Source organism: Urocitellus parryii, chromosome 13, assembly GCF_045843805.1.
Source record: "Urocitellus parryii isolate mUroPar1 chromosome 13, mUroPar1.hap1, whole genome shotgun sequence".
NCBI classification, from domain to species: Eukaryota; Metazoa; Chordata; class Mammalia; order Rodentia; family Sciuridae; genus Urocitellus; species Urocitellus parryii.
The window spans coordinates 37,270,570-37,293,898 of record NC_135543.1 but is presented as its reverse complement, the minus strand read 5'-3'; positions in this window follow the sequence as shown (position 1 = coordinate 37,293,898).

Below are 23,329 nucleotides of genomic sequence, written 5' to 3'. Positions count from 1 at the left end.
TCCATCACACGCCCAGCTTGGTGTTGTACCTGCCCATCCTTCTTGCTTGATCAATATGGCAACTCTCAACTTCTAATGGGAAATGTTTGTCACATAATAACTCCATACACCATGTTCAGGTACTTGCCCTTTACCAGAGCCCAGTAACTTGCCAGAAGCAGTTTTTCCAAATGGCAAGTAGTTCTCTAACTTACACGGTATGGACGATATGCATGTGGTTGCCTAAGGGTCTCAGGAGTCTGTCTGTGCTTACTCTTCTCTCTAAACTAGTCAGCGACTATATGCATCATTAGATGTGTTGGTCTCATGGGCAGGCTGCAGAGTTGTCTCTTCCTCTAGGCCCTAATCAAAAGAATTAGCCTTTCAACTCACCCAATGAGTTGGTTATTAGAGTAATCCTAAACACAGTATACACACAGCCTCCCAGATTAAAAACAGACACTTCACAGAGAGTTGCCTGTTGGGGGAGAGGAATACGTGGGCAATACCTTCTCCCTTGTCCAGACAGAATGGCAACATACCTGACACCATTAGACTCCTAACATCTTCACTTGATATCACAGGCTTCTGAATTTCTCTGAGATTATTATCCCACTTTCTGGTCCACTTTCTCTTACTAGGGAATGAACACACCTTACTTGATACTTTGTGATCATCAAATCCAATTATCATTTTATCATCAGGATAGTAGACTAATGTGATATTCTTCAAAATATCAAACTGATCAAGGCCCAGGAGAATAATGTTCTGACAAACAGCAAGGGAGTTAATGGAGTCCTGGAGCTAAAGGTGATGCCCTTCCCACAAAATAGAACTGACTTAGATCTTTGGAAATAGGATTTGGAAGAAAATGCAAATTCAGTGTTGAACCCTCATGAATATGATAAGTGCCCTTATAACAGAGGGCCCAGAGAAGCTCCTTTTCCTGGTCTACCATGTAAGGACACAGGGAGAAAGTGGTGCCTATGTGGAATCAGCCATCATCGACAATGAATCTGCTGGTACCTTAATCTTGGACTTCCTCATTTCTAGAACTTTGAGAAATAAATGGTGTTTACAAACTGCCCAGTTTATAGTATTCTGTTACTTGGCCCAAATGGAATATTACAGCTAAAATATCCATAGTTCCTCTTGGAACTCCTGGGGCATGATTTCCTATCTTGGCTGGGCTGAGACCTGTAAACACAGTCAGCTTGCACTTGACTGTTCCTACAGTTATGGCTTCTACTCTACAGATCAGGGGCCAATGTGAAGGCTCTGCCTGCTATTAAGTACATCCGCATTTATTCTACATTCAGAAGACTGAACCACAGAGTAGGTCCATGAATCCATTGGATCCTTCATCAGAGAGACTTGGGCCAGGTGGGACTTTGTGTACTGTACATGTCTGGATCTCATCTCTCTAACCACCAATAGAATTATTCCTAAAAAGGTCCCTGCTTCCACCTGAATAATCAGTTTGGGTGAAAACTGGCTTAGGTCTGTGTACTGATGTTACACTCTGATCTCAGACAGTATCAGATTTACCAAGATGTTCACAGGTGGCAGATTGGACTAAGTACATTGAAGGCTGAAGCACTGGCTTTTGTAATAGCTGGGATGCTTCACAGTACAAGGACAATGATGACTGTAAGGAGTGTGGAGCTGACTGGCTTGTATAAGTGCTTTTAGAGGCTTTGGAAATAGGAAACAGCTCAGGTTAAACAACCAAACAAGGACGGACACAAAAGGAAACTACAAATGACATCTTTCACTGCTATAGGAACTGGCTTACTTAGATCTATACTTTCTAGCCATCTCTCTGCTAGCCCATAGGCATGTTCCAAAGTTGCGTGAATAAAGATACTGTAACGGAAACAATTGATCAGCTTTCATAGCTCTGAGCACGTGTGTTACTGATCTGCACTGGTGGCTTTATGGGAAAGACTGTTCCTGAAGGACCACAAGCCTGTGTGTCACATGTCAGGGACACGAATTGCATCTCTGCATTTAATTTTGGCATGTGGCGTTGTGCACAGAAGCAGCAGTTTCTCCAATGAATAAAGAACACATGAATTATTTGGCAAAAAGTCATGGTTTCAATTCCCAAAGAAAGGTTTAAGCCAACTGGTTTGGAGGTTGGATGCGCCTCTTCTGATGGGAGCATTTGTTGGATCAGGTTTTCTTTGATTGATTGCCATTTGTTTGACATAGTGTGGTTGGGTTCACCTTCAAGTTATAATGCTACATCCCAACATTGGAGGGTACAGAACCCAAAAGAAGGTGAGGGAAGATTTGAGTACTTTCTTTTCATGTTTTGAGTTTAGAGAGGTGCACCAATCAGGTTTTAAAAGCAAAATCAATCTCACTGATTAATAAAAGACATAATTTTTGTCTCAGATGAAGAGGAAAAACTTCAAAGTGGAAAGAGAGAATAAATCCACTTCCAGGAGACCCATTGTCATACCACCTCTGCCATTGCCCAGCTGATTGGATTTATCCAGGGCTTTTCACTGTGTTGTACTTGTTTCTACATCTGGAAATTTAACTTAAGAAGGAATAAGGGGGTTAATGAGATGATATGTAAAGCTCTAACATTCGGGGACACAGTGACTCTGCATCCCAGAGTTCTCCTAGCCTCCTCTTATACACATCCACTGGAGATGGAGTTCATTGCTTGACCAAGGGATGTGGGGTCCCCCATTGAGACTTCACAATGGGAAGGTAGCAGTTGACCTGATAGGGTTTTAGAAGGAAAACCTGAGTCCTGTCTCCCATTCAAAGGTTTCTTTCTTGCTAGTACTAATCCAGATGCTATAGCCACTTCTGCTTAGTGTGCCATTCCTTTCCATGTCCTGTTTACAATTCACCTATAACCATAAAGCAATGCCCTCTTATGGAAAAGCCCATCGAGCCAGAATTCTGAGAATTATCCACAATTTTGCTGGTGATCAGTCATTTTAGACCACTCATTCTTCCCCTTACCTTTGGCAGCTTTCTTACCGTGCAAGTCACCGAGGTTTTTGACCTTTAAATAACTCTTTGAAGTTTAACTTGCTCTCCTTCTCATACTTGCTTACAAAAAGTTTCTTGCACCATTTTCCTTTAAAAGCAGAGTCTTCTGACTCCCACCAGAGAGTGCTATTGACCTCCCTCTTTCCTCTGGCTACTCCCCAGCCTTCTTTCAGCTGGGTCTTCAATGGGCTTCTGATACCCTGTTCATTGGATCCCTTTATCCAAGGGCACATTGTCACTCTCCACTCTACTCAGTGGGCCAGGACATTTCTCTTGCTGCACACCAAGTTAATCTTTCATACTAATATATCATAGACTTTGCAAGGGACACAGTGTGCTCTGAGCACCCAGAGGTGCCAAGACATTCAGCATCTCTCCCATTTCCCCAATCTGTTGATTTTAACAACAGCATCAGACTAGATGCTACCTGGTGTGCAGCTAATCTAACGTGGTCCATTGCAAAGGTGAAAACAATGTGGGAGGTGTGTGGGTACTCTTCCTAATTAACGGGTTCTCCAGGCTCCTGATTAAGTAGCAAAGAGAGGCACTTCTTATTTAGGAAAGCTGGATTATGCCATAAAAGCCACCACAGCCTGGGCCTGGAATATAATTGCCCTGGGATTCTCCAAGGCTTGTCACACTGTATACAAAGACAGCCTTCTGAGAACCTGAGACGACCTTAAAAATTACACATTCAAAGCTTGATCATTTCTGATTTTAGATTTACATTTGGTGTTGTGCTGTTATAATTGGTTATAATTGAAGGAAGAAAGATGTTCTCTTTTTTAATACATCAAATTCATATGCACAGATGAAAATAAACTTGATCTAAAAAAGAACAAGTATCACACATGCTAGGACTGAAATTTAACTATTATCAAAGCAGTACCTGAAATTCAGCATTTTTGTTTTGGATGCAAGAGAAAGGACTAAAATCAATTTCAGAAATAAATTACAAAAGCTGTATTTGAACAGAAGCTTACTTGCATCGAAATCATATACTGGAGAGAAAGACGTGGGATCCTTGAAGCTCTATGTGTGCAAGGAGCACAAATACTCATAATTATCCCCTCCCAGGGACTTAACCCCTCAGGGAAGAGGTCAGGCTTCCAGGCTCCTATCAAAATAATAAAAAAAAAACTGTAAAATAAATTCATCATTTCCTCCAGCTCTGTTGAAAAACATCTGTAGATGGCTCCTGTTTGTTGTTGTTGGTTTTCCCTCCTTTCATTTTGTTTTCAGTGTTCATAAGGACAATTAAAACCCAGGCTTTAATAAGGCATCTGTTGTAAACAAGTTCAGACAAAGGAAGCAATTTCTCTGGCAAGTAGGGGGCATGAGGAGATGGAAAGGACTGCATTATAGAAAGCATAGATAATAACAGAGAAGAAACCCTTCTCACCTCCGCACCACCCCTGCCACACCATGTGGATCTCAGTGGCTAAAATTATCAGCAGAAGTTGTGTTTGGAATCATTTAACAGCAAATATACAGTAAGTATTCTAAATTTGTATTTTAAGTTCTAGATGCATCCATTTATGGATGTTCCAGAATTTCTTCATTCTAGTGTAAGAGCAAATAGACATCTACCTACAGCATCAACAGGAATTTTCCCAGCTGGACTCTTTCCTTAACCCAGGTGCACAATCACATACATATTCACACAGACATGCATGCACAGAAAAAACTGATACATAACTACCTGAATGCAGTGCACAAATATGTGCACAGACACACAGAAGATACACTCACCATGCACACAAATACACTGCACAGACATGTGCAAGGAGACACTTTCAGACATGCACACATGTTGACAAGTACGCATATGCACACTTTCACATGTGTAAACAGAAACATGCCTATGGAGATATACTGTCACACATGCACATATACACACAAGCATATGTGCATATACAGGAATGTACATGAGACATACTCACTCATGAACACGCACAAATATGTGTAAAGAGACACACTCATGTGCACAGATGTGCATCTACATATACACATTTATGTACGGATATAAATGCACAATTAACACACATGCATCCCCAAACACACACTCATACACAAATACACATGAAACACTGACACATGCATGACATGAATGTATGCAGGAATTCGCAAAATGCACACACTCACAGAGGTACATATGCACATACTCATGCTCATACATGTGAACATGCATACACACACACACACACACACACACACACACACACCTCTGTCCAGTCAATGAGAGTAGGTCTTCCTGTGCTCTGTTTTGACCCCTAGACTTCTGAGCTTAGTCATTTTCACTGCTGATTCCGTCCACTTCTCCTCGGTGCCTCAGGGAAAGTTCATTCCTCTATATCCCTTCCTACTTTAGGTCCCAAAGCCACACCTTTCCATTTCAGAGAAAAATCTATGTCCCCAAGCTGGGAAGCATGTACATTTACCTTATTTCAGGACTCCACTTGGCAGATCTTCCATTGAAATATAGGACAGTGACATGGAGTTATTGGAGCTTTCCTTGCGGGAGACTGCAAGAGAGAACCTTCTCCCTGCCTCCTCCCACCCCAGAAAGCCAGTGAAGCAGCTACCAGAAAACAAAGTCCATTTTCTCATGGCTCCTGGCCAGGGATTTTGTCTTATCTATCTTTACATCTGCAGTGCCTACCAAAGCACCTGCTGCAAAGCAGAATCCGGAAAACATCTGTTGAATCAGCAAAATCCCAGCACTGGATCTTTTTTTTTTTTTTTTGCATATATACACACAGGAGTGTGAGCTCATGTGATAGGGAGTATGAGGAGCCCTGGGATGAACATAATCTTTTTCTGTCTTCTTGGGTAAAAAGTTCCATTTATGTTCTGTTGCATTTAAAAGATTATTTTTCGATTGCAGTAACCACTGGATACAGAGAATCTCTGGGCAAAGATCAAGTGTTTTGAAGACAGTTTTAAATTCTGTACCTACCATTAATTAGTGATGAGAACTCTTTTTAAGTATTAAAAACTTTCTCCAAGCATTTCTATTCTCAGTTATAAAACAGAAATAATAATTTTCTCATTGAGATTTGGGAATTCAAATAAGAGAAGGCCCGCAATTGTGGTTAACACTGATAATGGAGGCAGTAGCCGTAACGGTAAATATGATTGCAGCCGTGTGGCAATACTGGTGATAGCCCCAGTCATGGTGATATTAAAAGGGACAATTTTAACAGACACAGAAAATAAGTGGGTGAATGAATAAGTAATTGAATGAACAAATAAGGTAAGCCAAGTTAACTTCAATGTAAGGGTGCTAGATTTTCAAGTCAATAGCCATCAGTGAGAATCACTCCATCCTATCACTTGGAATTACAGTCAAAGAAACTGAGACTCAGAAAATGTAACAAACCAACCCACCAACGTCTATTTCTGTTACTGACAGTAACAAGACTGGAACTCCATTCCTGAATCTGGGTCTAGGACTTCCTAGGCTGCAATACACTCTTTCTGAAAGTCATTATTATTCTCAAGCAGTGGTAGAAACAAGTGAATGGTTGATGGTAGTAAAATGACCCTGAACTATGAAGCCAGAGGTCAAATGACAACTGTGCTATTTTCCTAGATTTTGGACTGTGGCCAAGTTATTTAATCTCTCTGAAAGTTGTTAACATAGAAAGTAGAGAATAATACCCATATTGAAGGTTGATGAATGAATTAGAAAAAATATATCAAAGAGTCTTAGTAATAGTCACTAAAAGATAGCTTTTATATGTTTATCCATTTTCTTTGTCTTGATGCTAGTTCTTAATAACTCTTTCAGATACAGTTACTAACCCATTAAGAAAAACGATTGTCATTCCCATTACATATTCTGAACATGTCAGAAGTTAGGATGATAGACCAGATTAGAAAATGAGAGGTCTTAAGGCCTCCTCCTGATGGTCCCTGGAGCATCACTGATGACACCTGGTTCTTCTAAGTGATAAATGTCTTCATTATTCCAGGCATCCAGTACAAGGAGATGGGGAGAGTATATAAAATAACTTGGAAATTTAACCATCAGTTAATTTTCTTAATAAGAATAGCAAATAATAATTAGCAGACTAAACCCTTGAAGTAGTTAGATATAATATTTTAATTTGGATGTGGTTTGTATTTTTCTTCTTTTAAAGGATCTCCCTGACATTTTGAAAAACATGATGTTTTATTTATTGACCAAGTGGTGACTTGGAAACCAAAAGTCCTAAGTTGTATTCATGGCTAAGGAGAAATAATGGTAAAAGTCATTTCCTTGTGCTTCAGCTAGCTCTTCCCCCTCACCATGACACACAAAAAAATGAAAATAGGTAGTATAATCTCAAAATAAAGGACAGTTGTTTAAATAAAAGTGCTATTATTTAAAATTTACTAAATCATTCTTACTTTCCCCATTTCCTTTCAGTATGGTTGAAAAGCCCACTACATGGAGCTGTTTGAGAGAAACTAGACCTGGAAATTAGAAAGCTTGGGACCCATGAGTCATCCTCTGTGTGACCCTGAACTGTTTCTGAACCTCATCTTGTGTTCTCAGAACCATTGGACCAAATTCTTCTCCATCTGGAGCTCTGTATCCTCTAAAACAGACCAGTATGGAACCTGTGAACTAAAATTATCACTCTTCCCTTCTTCCTCAGGCAAGGAACAATGGGAAAACTCCCTGGTATTGCTCTTCAATGACATCAGAATAGGGTGAGAGGCTAAGGCTATGACAATACAGCTAGTTTGCAATCGTCTTCACCCCCATTGGACACACACCTTTCCCCACTTAGCCATTCAAACCTGTGCCACAGTGAAGGGGTGTGAGGATCTAATTCAGAACCCATATACATTGATTTTGAGCACACGAGAGATGATCTTGGGGACCTGACCGCATCCACCACACAAGCCCTTCAAGAGAACAGCGTATGCTTAGGCGGGCCACAGAAGAAGGAGTCAGAAAAATACACTCCACTGGGCCTGGCAGAAACTCAATGCTGTGAACTGCTTGTGGGGATCACTTAGAAAGGAACTGCCAGTGGCCCCTAGGGGCAGGATAGCCCCTAGCTGACAATGAACAGGAACCTCTGTCAGATGACCTCAAGGAAACAAATCCTGCCAACAACTATGGAGCTTGGAAACATCTTGATTTCAACCTCCTGAAACTCAGTGGAGAACCCACCACGCCATGCCCAGACTTAACTCACTAAGTTCATGGGAATTTGTTAGACAGCAGTACAAACCTGAAGTACTTCCATAACGAGAGACAATACCCGATAATTTAACAGCCTTTTCTTTTATTGAAAAACATTTTTTTTGAACAGGCTACTTATAATTTTCTCTTCATAGGGCTCAGCTGACTTGCTTTTTTCATTGGGACTATGAGATAGACTAGTGGCCCCTGGTGTACCCTCGGCTTCTGTGACTTATCTATCAGAAATCACAAGGTCAGCCTTTCTCCAGGTATGGAGAGCTGGAACTTTCCTCTCCCTTAAGGCAACTTTTCTCAAGAGAAAGTAGAGGGTCCTGCAGGCAAAAACAAAAACAGAACACTGTTATTCCAGAACATTCGCTACTCTAAGACTATAGGCTTTTCGGAGATTTGGAGTTTAAATTTAAGCCTCATCCCAGGATTCCACCTTGCCTTTCTTTACTGCAGGAGAACATGTTTTTTTTTTTTTTTTTTTTTTTTTTTTTTTAAGGTTGGTTGGAATGAGCCAACTGTCAGGAAGCTGGGGTGTGCTGAAATTCTCTGGTGATTCATTGACAAAGAGCATGATAAAGGTTCAGAATGGCCAACAGAGGAGCAGTCAAATAGAAGGCACTAGGAATATCATGAAACCTGTGTCTATTGTTCAGAATCAGAGAGGTTCTGCCAGGTCTTCCCTTTCCAGTCCTGTGGGCTACCACTGCATGAACCAAAATGAAGACTATCTGTAGGCTTCTAAAACAGAAGGAGAACGATAGAGGAGGAGGCAGAGAAAACACTGAAGAGAACATTTATTTCCCCAGGACCATACAAAACTAAGGAGTGAATTTTTTTTTTCCCACTTCATATTTTGATCAAGCCTTTTCCTGAAAAGAAAATGCAAGCGTTTTCACAAAAGTTACAGCTAGAGCGCCACCATGTGGTAGAGCCTTTATAGAGTCACAGACACTTCTATCGAGTTTGCAAACTATTGCAAAACAAGAAAATTGTAATGTGGTGACAAAAGTCGAAAAAACTAAATGTAAAAACCAAGGATGTCTTCAAAAGTTTGTTGATAGGCTCAAAATCTTTCTAGGTGTGATAATGGCTTTCACTTTTCACTCTGCAAAAAATATATCATTTCTGTCTCTTTTGAAATGAAATTATTGTATTTAATTGCTTTCATTGTTTTCAAAAAGAAAGAACATGGAAAGTGCTAGCATCGTGGAAAAGAATAGCACTTTCTCCTGTTCGTGAAGAATACCACTTATTCAAATTCCTTTTCGAATCAGCTAGTACTTGGATGATGTTGATGGTAGGATTACCAGGTTTCTGGTTTATTTGTTTGATTTCGGGGTTGTAGTAGTTGTGGCTTTTAGGTAGTTAGAAAAATATTAGTTGCTTCCTTCCTCAAGTAGAATAATCAATTCTAATTATTTTGTGCCCTTTTATCACCCTGCTCTGGGTTTAAATTCTGGGGGAGAGTGTTTGATTACCTTTGCTTGACCTTTTGATTAGCTTTGTCTAGAGAGTCTTGGCTTATAGTCTGATAAAGACTACACACATCCTAAAAGAAAAAGTAGGTTGAAAGGAAGAAAAAGGCAGGCAGAAAACAGTGGATCTTAATCACACTTTGTGTCACTTTCAGGACTAGTCCACCACTAGATACCACCTCCACCCCCAACCAAAGATGTGGCATATATGCCATAACTTCCAGTATCTACTTGAATTTTGTAAAGTAATTAAAGAATCAACAATAGTTGTCACTGTTGCTTTTGTGCAAAGTTTGCTCATGTCTTTTTGTCCTTTCTGAGAATTTGTTGATAAAAAAGACTCATGTGGTATTGAAGGTCCTTTATTAGAAAATTTTCTTTGACACACTGCTTAAATATTCTGTGCTAAAAAAAAAAATCCCCCTTTCTTTGAGGACTTTCGAGTGCTTATTCTTTTCATATCATACAGTCTATTTATAGATGAGGGAGAGCTCTTGTGATCAGTGTCCCAGATCAAGGAAAAGAAGGCTGCTATAAGATGTCACTTTGGTCCCTTAATTTATCACCCGAATGAAGTTACAAAGGGATCAGAACATTTCTTCCTCACATCTTTCGGCCTCCCCAGCAATTACCTATTTGTATCCGAACAGGCTGATTCACAGGCCTCCAGAAATCTCACTGTTCTGACTTCCATGGCCCAATTTCTGGGTATCTCATGATTGCTGTTTCATTGAAATCAAAGACAGTTCAGATGTGCAGCCCCTCAGAGGGGACGGGATGGCCCATGTTCTGACTCAGGCCATGACTTTCCTCACTCACACTCTCCTCCAGGGATGGAATCTCTTCCCTTAACCATGTCTGCATAGTATTACCCTCAAGTTAGAAAGATCTTAGAGAAGAGATTATTTAATTTTTTTTAAGGAGACTCTTCAAATGTATGCCTATCAAACAACTTTGTGATCTTTTTAGAAATAATTGCAATTAGGTTTAATTTCTGATCAGAAAAAGCTTCCAAGATTCTTCTAGTACCTCAGGTTTTGGATGCTTTTAAAATGTTCCTTGTCTTGGAAAATTATTTTTAAACTATGTTAAACATAAAGCATCTTGTTTTATAAACTCTGTTGAGCTACAGGGTGATTTTTCATCTCTATACTTGACTCACTTGGACATTTCACCTAAATGCTGCTCTTTCCAGTAGCTTCCCCTCTAATTTCTATAGAAAAGTCACTGGAGGAAGTAGTTTCCTAAGATGCCCTATTATTTCTAGGTTAATAGCAAAACCAAATTGGTACCAGAGTATGTTGAAGAGATGTATCCCTGATATATACATATGTATCAGAATGCTGCCTCTGTCAGTCTTGGTATTTGTTGTGTAGGAAAAAGGTTATAATGTGTCTTCAAAAATCTAGTCACTGCTGATCATTAAAATGTTTAAATAAATATCTTTATTTACCTTATATTTTTTTCTTCTAAGACACTTTCCACTGCTGACTTCTGTGGACGACAAGTTGATTTATGCTCGTTGTAGAGATCAGAAGCTCCTTTGAATGATTCCCCATGGAGTAAAATCCAACTTTTTAAATTGGCATATAAGACCTTCCCAACCATCCTCAATCATTCTTGCTCAGCTCATTCCCCCACAGTCTTTATTCTGGCTATACTCATGTTACTATTACCCTAGGATACAAGTGTTCTCTTGCTTCTCTCCTTCACCTGCTGCTCTTATGCCTGATATGCCCTTATTGTACCTGTTCTCCATGACCTAGATCAGGGAACAGTGAACTATAACCAGGGATCAGCTCTGGCCTGCATTTGCCTGATTTTGCAAATAAATCTTTGTGAGAATAAGGCCATGCTCATTGCTTTTGCACTACAATCACAGAGGTGAATGACCTCAGAGATTGGTAGCAAAGCCTAATCTATTTCCTTTTTTGACTATTTACAGAAAAAGCTTGCCAACATTTGATCTTTATCAATATCAAATTTTTCTTAATGGAGTCGTCATTTTATTCCAGTATCCTAGTAAATATATCATTTCTGTAACTCTAGAGCATTTTCAGGTGCCACTAAAGAGCACTTAGCATGGTTATAGAATTTGTTCATGTGTCTATCTTTCCAAAGTTAGCTCCTTGTGGACAGGGATTATTTTATTTATTGCTATTTGACCAGTTCCAAGTATGTTGTCTGAAATGGAGAAAGTGCTCAGGCAATATCTGGGGAATAGTGAATAAAGTATTTGAGGAAACAACGAAAACCCATACAGAAAGAAATGAGACAGAAAGTAAAATGTGTGCAGCTTTGATTCTTTGAGTATGTTATTCATTGTGTTTTCATAAGGATTAGAGATTTCTTTGGTGGAGGAATTGTTCTCTAGGTTAGAGGATTTCCATAAAATAAAATCAAATTGTGCTATAGTCTCATTTGACTAGGCAGTCCAAGACTAAACTATTCTAGGCAGCTCAATGTAAAAAGGATAGCTATAAAATATTATGGTTGATTTAAAAGATCTGAGATCAGCATATTATAATGACACAGCCACATCAATACTTACAGCAGCACATTCACAATGGCCCAGCTGTGGAACAAAACAAGGTGCCCTTCAGCTGATGAATAGATAAAGAATATGAGGTGTATATACTCAATTGAGTATTACTGAACCATAAAGAAAAATAAAATTATGGCATTTGCTGGTAAATGGGGGGAAATGGAGACTATTGTGCTGAGTGAAATAAGCCAGACTCAGAGAGGTAAAGGTTGATATAATATCTTAATATGAGGAAGCATCAAAAATAAGAGGGTTAAAAAGAGACAGAGGGAAAAGGGGAAAGGAGGGGATTCCATAAAAATAGAAGAAAGACTGGGAGACTAGATGAAGCAGAGTGAGGGGTGGGAGAAGGTTTGGGATTGGGGAAGAACAGGGGAATGAATCTGAACTAAGCTTCCTACATACATATGTGAACATACCACATTGGATATCACCATCAGATATCACAAGATATAACTTAGAAAAACTAAAACTAAACAGCAGAAAGATCAGTAGAGCAGGAGAACAGGAGGAGGGAACAGGAGGAGGGAGGTAAGAAGAGAAAGGGGAAATTCTGGAGACTGAATTAGAGCAAATGGTATTCCATGCTTTATTAATTATGTCAAAATAAATCCTAATGTTATATATAGCTAAAAAGAAACAATAAAAATATTATGGCTGAGTTTTAAACACAACATCAGATATATCAACCAAATGAACATAATTCCTTTTAAAGAATTCATTTGAGGAGATCCCAAACGTCTTCCAGGGATTCTACCATTACTTGAAACTTGTTCCAATCTTTTGGTTGGGAAGTTCCTTCCTGGTGTGCTTGAACTTAAAAATCTGCAAAAGTAACAAATGCTCAGCCTTAGGAGGTGGGGGTATGTGTGTTTATTCCTTAAATATTTCATAGTCACCTTGGTCATGAAGAGTCATGTTATGAATAAAAGTGATGGAGGTCAGGAAGTGTTTTTTTGAATCTAACAAGGAATATTGTCATAAAGCAACAAGATTGATGGTCTTGGGGCTGGGGCTGTAGCTCAGTGGTTGAGCATTTTGCCTCATGTGTGTGAGGCACTGGGTTTGATCCACAGAACCACATAAAAATAAATAAATAAATTAAACAAAGATATTGTGTCCATCTGCAACCAAAAAAAAAAAAAAACTGATGGTCTTGTGCATATTTGAAATGAACTCATTCAACTGACAACAATTAGTTCTTATTAAATGAGACATTGTGTTCAAAAAACCCAATTGCAGTATTTCAAAATTATTCCAAGGATGTGGAATCAGAAAAATACTTGTGAGGTCCTAAAAGTTATCATGAATATTTATAAATTCAGTCTAGCTATACAGATTCTGATATGACTGGAGAAGGGATACAAACTCTTTCTTTGCTCTTTAAACAAAATGTGGCAAGAAAGCATCAGCCCTCATCTTTGGGGGAGGGGTGGTGACTTTCTCTTTTTCAGGGGTCAATCATAAGAGCACAAGTGGACAACCCTGGATTGGCATGTTGTAACCGGAAACAACACTTGAGTGAGAGGAGGACAAACTGAGGTTAACAGCAGCTGGGAGTGAAGTTAGAAAAGCTGAATCTGGAAGAATTCAGAGGCAAGTGTTCAGCTGCAAACAGGAAATAGATCAGGGGCTGGGTGACTGCAGCAGCGGGGTAGGGACAAGGGCAAGAATGAAGGAGCCTGTGAACATCTGTGGGCCTCGTGGAGACCCTGTTCCTTGGAGGCTGACAAAGTAGAAGGTGTGGAGGTCAGCATGGGCTGAAGGGACAAGGTAAGGGAAGAAATAAGGAAACCTCATGTTCAGTTGGAGCAAACAGCTAAAAGAAAACAGCATACTACAGGGACACAGCCTCATCAATGTTCATAGCAGCACAATTCACAATAGCTAAATTGTGGAACCAACCTAGATGCTCTTCAATAGATGAATGGATAAAAAAAATGTGGCATATATACACAATGAAATATTACTCAGTAATAAAAGAAAAGAAAATCATGGCATTTGCAGGTAAATGGATGGAGATAGAAAAGAGAATGCTAAGTGAAGTTAGCCAATCCCCAAAAACAAAATGCTGAATGCTTTCTCTGATATAAGGAGGCTGATTCATAGTGGGATAGGGAGGGGGAGCATGGAAGGAATAGATGAACTCTAGATAGGGGAAAGGAGTGGGAGGGAAAGGGAGGAGCAGGGGGTTATCAAGGATGGTGGAGTGGGATGGACATTATTATCCAAAGTACATGTATGAAGACACAAATTGGTATGAATATACATTGTATACAGCCAGAGATATGAAAAATTGTGCTCTATGTTAATAAGAATTGTAATGCATTCTGATGTCACATATAAATAAAAAATTAATAAAAAAGAAAAAGAAATATTTATAGTGATTACAGCAGGAGATTATTAGACATTAAAAACTGAACATATTTATATACTGAGCTTATTGTTTAGATAGAATATGACATGCTCATAAATAATGATATTAAAAACACAAAGTGATAAAAAAAGAAAAAAAAAGTTTCTCAAATAGTTTCTTGAGGATATCAAACTGATTTCTCATTATGGGACTGTTAATAAATATGTCTAATAACTCATATAATCTGCTCTTTCATTAATTGGCAGGTATGAATAATTGGATAATTCAGAAAGAACAATGAATTTTTCCAGTTCGGAAATAAAGACAATAATCCTTTATGAATAAATACAAAAAAATAAATAAAGAAAAAAAGAATGAACTCTTCCTCTAGGAAGCTTCTACACTGACATTTTTCTCCTCTGTTGTCATTGTCTTTCCTTCTTCCAGCTTTCAGAAAAGCTCTCAGAGGCAGATCCTGATGAGAAGTGTGTCAGGAGGCCCTCCCTTGACGACCCATGTATTTACTGTCTTAAGTGGGTGAGGCATGGAACTCCCCTAATACCCACAGAAGGACTTATGGGGAGGCCTCCCTCAAAGATGAAGTATTTCAGAGCCACAAATCATGGTCCTATTTTTTTTCCTTTAATGGTACAAATGGAGATTATATTCACCTGCCAATGAAATACAAAAAAAAAAAAAAACACTAAAATTCAGAACCAGGAGTTACTTTCTGTACTGACAAGAAGCTTCATCTAAATGGAACTGAAATAATGTTTATTTTCCTGGCAGCCAAAATCATAATGCTCTTACTGGCATTCAACTGCCTGAAGCATTCTTGAAGATTAAAAGAGGAAAAAAATTAGCTAAGTGGTCAACGGAATGAGGAAAACATTCAGAACATTATATGAGAGAGGACATTAATAAAATACAAGATAGGGCTAGGGATGTGACTCGGTGGTCAAGTGCCCCTAGGTTCAATCCCTGGTACCCCTTCAAACTCCCCCAAAAAGAGGACACTGGAAATACCTGTGTTTTAAACACCATGGACCATGGCGAGCCCACAGTGACTTGTAAGGTGAGCAAGAATATGCCCAGTGGGGATGGGAAGAAAGAAAGACCCACTTTACAAACCGGAAGTCTTTTCTGCCACCACTTACAGTCCATCTCTGAAGGGAGCAAACATAACTAGATTCCAGTCCTATACTGAATTCATTACTCTTCAAAAATAATCCTGAGGAAGGGAAGTTGAGAAGACATCTGGTGATGATAGATTTCCAAGAGGGACTAATTACTAGACTCCCTGGGAGTTATAAAAGTCTACAGAAATAAAGGAAACAAATCTCTGGGCTCCACCCCCAGAGAATATGATTCATAAATCTGAGGTGAATCTCAGACTTTGCATATTAAAGGGGTCCCCAGGTGATTCTGAAGATTAGCCAAGTATTAGAACCACTGATCATCCCATTCTTCCTACCCTAGGAAAGCAAAAACCAAAACAGAAAAATCCAACTTTGGCAAGGGTGAGGTACTAGGAATTGGACTCAGAGGCACTCAACCACTGAGCCACATCCTCAACCCTATTTTGTATTTATTTAGAGACAGGGTCTCACTAAGTTGCTTTGCACCTCGAAGTTGCTAAGGCTGATTTTGAACTTGTGACCAAGCCGCTGGGATTACAGGAGCTGCTGGGATTACCGCACCCAGCTAGAAAACTGCACTTTTAAAGGAGGATGAATTCCCTTGGTTTTTCAGTGTAAAATATATTTATGTCCATATATATATATTTTTTAAATATTTATTTTTTAGGTGTAGATGGACACAACACAATGACTTTATTTTTATGTGGTGCTGAGGATCGAACCTGGGTCCTGCCCGTGCTAGGTGAGCGCTCTACCGCTGAGCCACAATCCCTATGCCCATATATTTTTTGAAGCCCATCAATAAATAATCTACATATCTAGAATTTATGTAAATAATTGCACTTAAATTAATTTCACTCAACAGAGTGATTCATTAGTAAAATTATGTATGTTCTCTCTTTGCATTGCATTTTGAAAGTATAAATAAAATATAGTATAGTAAAAAAATAAAGCTGCTGTTCTCAAACAGAGTACATTAACTTATTTTTATATTGCCTCAGATCTTTTCTGCTGTTGTTTGGGGAAATAAAACTTTAGAGAAATGCTTAAATCACCCCTCTGTTTCTTTCAAATAGTTTACAGTTTTACACTTCAAATACATCTATATCTCTTAACAATATACACAACTTAATTACTTTTTAACTTATATAAAAGTAACATATTGTACTTAACATTCTGAAAATATTTTTTAACATATTTTCAAGAACCATCCATATTGATACATATATTGACTTCATTCATTTTAAATGGTATACCAGCATTCTATAAAAAATATGTATACACACACACACACACACACACATATATATATATACATACATACATTACAGCAGTATATATGCATATTCACTTAATGGTAGATAGTTGAACTTTAAAAAATATTTACTATCTCAAAAATCATGGATAAAGTATCCATAATTTTTCATATTAATGAAATGCTCAAGAATTTCTTCAGGTATCTGAGATTCACTGCAAATTGTAAGGTATGTACATTTTTGGATTTACGAGGTAGTGTCCAATTTTTCTCCAAAGTATTGATTAAAACTTTAATCAACAGTATGATGGTGTCTGGTTTCCCACATTAATATTATCAATTCTTTACAAATTATGTTAAACTGACTGTATCTCAATACTCGTTTCATAAACATATCACCAGATACTTGTAACATCGAGCATATATTTTATGTTTATTCTGCATTCAACTTTGCTGCAAACATTTACTTTCTGAGCAGTAATTTCCCCTTCAAGAAATGTCTTGGCCTGAGACCTGGCTGCAGCTCATCACCTTTATTAGGACTCAGTCACTGAGATGTTTGCATTTATTATCAACAATAATGGGATTATTCAGGGTAGGAAATTTATCACAATGACAAGATTCTTACAACAAGGAAACAAAACACCAAAGCACCTCACAATATTCCATAAGATTTACTGAGCACATACTAAATGATAATAATGTATAATGGTAAAATGTGCAGTCTCTGGAGCTAAAAACCTCATGATTTCAAGTTCCAGCTCCACCATTCACAGCTGGGTGCTCAAGGAAAATTTCTTAAGCTCTCTGAGAAATACATAAAGTGGAAACAGTAATATTCTACAACTGTGGGAATTTTTATTCAATAATACATGTAAATCATTTAGCATTTAGTACATGATATAAATACGCATTTTAGTTGTTATCATTATCATCTTGAAGATGTCAGTTACTGGTGGAAGGACAGCAGTGCTGGTTTGTTACATGCCACATTCCCCAGAAAATAAATTCTAGATGGAGGTTAACATGCAGGGTTGTTTTTTAAAAAGTATTTATTTATTTATTTATTTGTTTTAATTAGTTACACATGACAGTACAATAACCTTGACATATCATACATTTGAATCACATGGGATACAATATCTCATTTTTCTGAGTATACAGGTTGCATAATCACATTGGTTATGCATTCACATATATACACACAGTAATAATAATGTCTGTTTCATGAGAAAAAAAAGAATAGCACTAAGTTAGATTAGGTAGAGAGAAGTGATGGGAGGGGAGGGGTTGGGGAGATAGGAAGGATAGTAGAATGAAACATGCAGGGTTTTTAGAAAGTGCTTTTAAGATTATCAAGTTGAATGGCAGGACTGGGAAAACAGATCAGATCTGTAAGAGCGCATGTTCTGCAGTGATTCAATATCCACTATTACAAATCAGAAATGTAAAAAAATATTTTCCGTGAATCATAATAATTATGAGAAGAATGATGAAGAGGAAAGGGAGGAATAGAAGAAGAGAAAAAGAAGAAAAAGAAAGATAAAATAGTACTTCCTAGCATTGTTGTAAATATTTTATAATGAATATTAATGAAATCCCCACAAAATTGTAAGAACAATCCTGGGATAAGAGGATGAGAAAATTTAAAGGATTTAAAAAGGAGCCCATGGTCCCACAACTAGCAAGTGACGTAGCGAGAATTTGAATTCAAGCAATATATCTTCAGAGATCACATTCTTAGCACTGTTCCATACTGACAAAAAGAATGTCAATGCCATGACAGGATTTGCCAGTTCATCACTGTCATTTCTAGTCCTCTTCCCTATCATATGTTTTGCTAGGTACTTTACTTGCCTGACCTCACTTAATCTGACCTTTAGAGTGACCCATAGACTGTGGTATGTCATCCCCATTTTACAGATGGACAGACATGGGCATGTTAGGTCACCTTCCCAATGTTGGAGAAATTAACAGCAGAAAGAGGACTTTCCTCTAAAGCTGGGTTGGCTCTGAAGTTCCACGCCCTTTCCCACTCTAATATGGCTTCAGGTTTGATAGAGGACTTTCTTTCCCAGGAAATTGATGGCTTTATCATTCCTCTTATGTTGTACCTTCCTTCAGATAAATGGCATCAGCTCGTCAACTTCATTATTTACATTGTCTCATATTGGCATCCTTTGAATACTTTCCACGTACCTTGCCTCAATTTAATTATGGAACCAGAATTGAGCGTGTAGGGGTTTTGACAATTTTGAGTACCTAGTGGGAAATTTGCCAAGTGTTCTCTTACATTCTGAATTCCCATTTAGCTTTTCAATGCCATAATTAACGTTTTTAAGAACAGACTCACTGGACTGACTCTCATGTTTATGTGTTTTCTGATGTGACCAATGGACCTCTCTGTTGCTTTTATTTCTGGCTTCCTACATGTTCCAGTAACATAATTCATTCTATAAGTATATTAAAATTGTTACCATTTATCAAGTTTGAGTAGCTATTACCTACTTCTAATTACCTTGTTTTAAAATTAAAGCATTTTACAGACATGCAATTAATAAAAAGCTCAGAAGCTTTTCTATTAGATTTATCTAAGAGAAAATTTTATTTGGATAATGTAGAAGGAGAGTTTTACATAAATTCCAATATTTCTCTATAATGAGCCATGGGTATAACTTAAAAGCTGAACTCTTTTTAAAAAATCTTGATTCTAATGAGCTACCTAAATACTTCTTTAAAATGTGCATATATCTATTTATCTAACTGTATATACATTTTTTCATATATGCATGAATTTATATAATAGGACTATAAAGCTAGAACAGTCTAAATGATTTGAAAACATAATCCTCCTGAAGATATCTTAAATATATCTATGGGAGAAACTGCCTTATTTTATTGGAAAATCGTTGCTATTAGCTTTTTACTTTTGCAAAGATAAACCAATTGTCACATTTGTTTTGAAGAAGACTTTAAAAGTAGCATAACCTAAATGCAGTAGTTTTAGTCCAAGACAAAAATTATCCTGGATAAAGTCATGTAAATTATCTCTATAGACTCTGATGTTGTATTGAAAAAACATTGTGTGGATTTAGTGATTTGTACATTTTTTTAGCTCTCTTTTTACTCAAATATTTAGCTTCACAAAAACCATAAGTAGAGAGAGACGCTTGGGACTCTACATGGGCAGGCTGGTCTATTTCCAGCCGGGTTCTGAAGGAGAGATGGGTGTGCCTGAGAATAGATAGATCTGAGCTCGACGTAGCTTCACATAGATGAATCTGTTGGGGCCCCTCATTCCCAAAAGCCTGTAGGAAAGATTCTGAGACCAAATTAATTTATTCTGATAAGTTTTTTTGGGGGGTAAGGGGAATGTCAGGGTGTTCTAGAGTAAGACCATACTCCTCTAGGTAGGAGTATACTTGGAACCTACTGACCTGTTATCTGTGCTTTTCTAAAATCTATCCCTGATGGCATCTAGTTTTTGTTTTTGTTTGTTTGTTTGTTTGTTTGTTCTAGGTCTAAGCTTTATTAAAACAAAAGAAGACAGAACAGCAATGACCAACCAAGCAATGCTATTTTTATGAACTGTGAGATCTGAATTTCTTTTCTTTTTTCTCTTCTTTCACTCTTTTCTTTCTCTTTCTTTCCTTACTTCTTTCTTTTTATTTTTTTTAAATTTTTTATTTGCTCTCCCTATTTATACATGACAGTAGAATGTATTTTGACATATCATACATATATGGAGTATAACTTCCCATTTTTGTGGTTGTACATGATGTGGAGTTACACTGGTCATGTATTCATATATGAACATAGGAAAGTTATGTTTGATTCATTCTACTGTCTTTCCTATTCCCATTCCACTTCCCTTCCCCAAAAATCCTCCTTTGTAATTGGGTGAAACGCTACTTCTCCCTACCTAACTGCCCCCTCTCTTTTGTGAGTCAGCAATTACATATCAGAGAGAACATTTGACCTTTGGTTTTGGCGGATTGGCTTATTTCACTTAGCATTATAATTTCCAGTTCCATCCATCTATGGGCAAATGCCATATTTCATTCTTCTTTATGACTGAGTAATATTCCATTGTGTATGTATTTTCTTTATCCGTTCATCTATTGAATGGCACTTAGGTTGGTTCCATAGCCTAGCTATTGTGAACTGAGCTGCTATAAACATTGATGTGGCCACATCAGCATACTATAGTATGCTGATTTTAAGTCCTTTGAGTATATGCTGAGGAGTAGGATACCTGGGTCAAAAAGTTTTCTGAGGAATCTCCATAGTGCTTTCCAGAGTGGTTGCACCAATTCGCAATCCAAACAGCAATGTATGAGTGAATATTTTCCCCCACATCCTCCCTGATGGCATCTGTTTTTTTCTCTTCTCTTTTTTAAATAAAACATACACTCAAAACTGCAGTCTAAACCCTATCTTAAAACTCCATATAAACTTGCAAATTTCCTAGTCAATAGTAGGATTTTTAATACATATCAAATTCAATATTTACTAAAAACTGAGTTCTCCCTCCTCACCAACAAACATTTTTCTCAGTTTTTCTCTTTCAGTCTCATACAATTCTATTCCTCCAGTCCTAAACCCAACCCCTGGAAAACATCTATGGTTCCTCTCTATGTCTCATATCCTACGTCTGACCCATCTCTCAACTCTACACTCAAAATGTAACTATATATGTGATATATAGTGATCTATAGCATATATATATGTAAATAGGTATACATACATATATGCACACATATACAGATATGTGTGTATGTATTACATCTCTGCTAAAGAACTGGCTGGCAAAACCCTAAAGATTCAAGTGTTTATTGATCTGAATCTGGTCAAGGAAGATTCTAAAGTACTGTAATAAAAAGGCCTGGCCAAGCTGGGTTCTCGTACTCTGAAACTTCCAGACTGTGTTGCTGGTACACAGGGTTCCCTGATAATAAAGGAAAATACAGGTCTGCCTATAATGTGATCAATACTTACCATCTGGACCAGGTAAAATACAACAAAGTCTCTTCTCTGGATTGGGGCAATAGTGTAACTGATCTCTCTGCTCTGCTCTAACTCCCCCTACAAGTTATTGTCCACATAGCAGTCTATAGCAGCCTGGGGAATCTGACTCAGACCCTTCTCCATACAAGATCCCTCATGTCTCTTATGAACACCATCATCCGATCCAACTCCATCTCTGACTTCATTTCCTAAGATGCCCCCTACTTTTCTCTGCACTGTGGACACACTGGCTTCTTCTCTGTTCCTCACACATACTAGAAATTCTCCCAAATCAGGGTTGTTGCATCTTTTGATGCTTGGGCCAAGAACATTCTTCTTCCATTCAATAGACTGAATATCCCCTACCCCAAATTCATACGTTCAAACCCTGACCCTTTACATGATGTATTAGGAGGTGAGACCTTTGGGAGGTAGATGGGTCATGAGTATGGAATTTTTTTTGCATAAGTTGTTACAGCCAGAATCCTTTGCTACAAACCATAACACGGAACAACTAAATATAGTTTGGCAATTTTAGTCTGACTTGGAACAAATTGCCATGGACACATTTTACTGAGGAAGCACAAGTTTAAAGAAAGCCCAAGGAACCCTTACATTTTCTCCATCAGTGAAGTAAATTCAGAAGGATAAAGGGAGAGAGGGGTGAAGCCAGTGATAAGAGTACTTGCCTGGGCATCCATGAGACCCTGAGATCCAGCCCCAGAACCATAAGATAAAAATAAGAATGATAAAGACAGAAATGTCCACATTTCAGCTGTCAGCTTGGATTTAGGAAACTGGTTTTACTGAAGGCAAGACTCAGACTTTAGAAGACAAATTCCTGAAACAGATATTTAAGCACTAGTGTGTTTACCACCACTGGTCCAAAGATTTCCCAGAACAATCCTGGGGACCTGGTCCGAAACAAACTCTTAAGCATGCTTCCAGCATGGGGCAGAGTCAAAGTAAAAATGATGGGGTCATTGACCCTTTCACTGATTGGCCCTACTCAAAATAGAATAGTTCCAGGAGGGGATTAAAATATTAAAATTGAATGTGTATGCATGTGTGTGTGTATGCGTGTGTATGTATGTGTGTAAGAAATCTGTGGAGACAAAAGCCCTGACATCTGTTATGATTATGTAGGGAATAAGAATTTTATGGCAAAGAGAGATGAGCTGTATACGTACACCTCTAGAGGAGGTCACAACTACAGGAATGAAAAGACTTGGTTGGCTACTCAAAGAGGACAGTGTGAGGAACCTGAGACTGGAGGGCCGTGGGTGACCAGGAGCTGCCTGATTTTGTTTATCTCCCAGTTTGGGGGCAACCAGTGGCTCTGGAAGTAGAGATGTGTCCTAGCT